The 1,339-nt window shown below is 44.1% G+C and overlaps 1 protein-coding gene across 1 annotated transcript in view; it reads left to right on the forward strand.

Annotated features, from left to right (window-relative positions):
- Kcnd1 (potassium voltage-gated channel subfamily D member 1) overlaps positions 1 to 1,339 on the forward strand; it is a 17,052-nt gene that overhangs the window by 3,907 nt on the left and 11,806 nt on the right. The gene's annotated exons all lie outside the window — the stretch shown is intronic.

The following is a 1,339-nucleotide window of genomic DNA, read 5'->3' on the forward strand; positions in this document are numbered from 1 at the left end:
ACCAGCCTGGTCTACAGAGCTAGTTCCAGGACAGGCTCCAAAGCTACAGAGAAACCCTGCCTCGAAAAACCAAAAAAAAAAAAGAGTATATACTTCTTTTCCAGAGGACCCAAGTTTGGTTCCTAGCACTCAGGTTGGAGGGCTCACAATGGCCTGTTATTTGAGATCGAGGGTATCTGATGCCTCTGGCCACCCAGGCATCTGTGCAGTTGTGCACATGTCTGGACACATATACGTAAATTAAAAATAATAAAATAATAATAAATCATCTGGTTTTTTAGTTTTTTGAAACAGAATTTCGTTATGCAACCTTGGCTGGCCTGGGACTTGCTATGCATATCAAGCTGGCCTTGAACTCATAGAAATCTGCCCACCTCTGCCTCCAAAGTGCTGGGATTAAAGGTATGTGTCACTATGCCTAGCAAAATAAACCTCTTAAAATAAATTTTAGGGGGTTGTAGAGATGGCTCACTGGTTAAGAGCACTTGCTGCTCTTGCAAAGGACCCAAGTTTGGTTCCCAGCATCCACATGGCAACTAACAACCATCTGCAATTCCAATTCCAGAGGGTCCTTTAAACTAACAGCCCAGCCAAGATGTACCCAGTCCTAAAGCCAGTGTGGGGGGGGGATTTCTGTGGCTCTGTGGCTGCTTCTAAAGGTAGTTCTTTTTTCTTTTTCTCTCTCTCTTTATGTTTTTATTTATATATATATTTTTGTTGTTGTTGTTGTTTTGAGACAGGGTTTCTCTGTGTAACAGTTCTGGCTGTCCTGGAACTCGCTTTGTAGACAAAGCTGGCCTCGAATTCACAGAGATCCATTTGCTTCTGCCTCCTGAGTGCTGGGATTAAAGGTGTGCGCTACCACTGCCAGGCTTCTAAAGGTAGTTCTAACTAAATCTCTATCGTTCTAATAAAATTCAAGATTCAAAGACTAGGGTGAAAACCTGCCAGCTCAGAGAATTAGAGTAACAGCTGGCCAACTTTGTCTCTTTGCTGGTGTCCTAGAAGCCAATCCCTTCCACACCACCCCAACTAAAACACACACACACACACACACACACACACACACACACACACAAAGTTCCTCCTTGCTACTTCCTGTCAACCTCTTACTAACCCCGCCTCTCTGAGCCCAGGTTAATTTTATTTAATTAACGCAAATACAACACATCTTTACATAGTTATCAGATGCAGGATGAACAAATTTAACATATCTTTGCCTGGCTAAACAAATATTCTCCAACAGCCGGGCGGTGGTGGCGCACGCCTTTAATCCCAACACTTGGGAGGCAGAGGCAGGCGGATCTCTGTGAGTTCGAGACCAGCCTGGTCTACAGAG

This window comes from Microtus ochrogaster, chromosome 10, assembly GCF_000317375.1.
Source record: "Microtus ochrogaster isolate Prairie Vole_2 chromosome 10, MicOch1.0, whole genome shotgun sequence".
NCBI classification, from domain to species: domain Eukaryota; kingdom Metazoa; phylum Chordata; class Mammalia; order Rodentia; family Cricetidae; genus Microtus; species Microtus ochrogaster.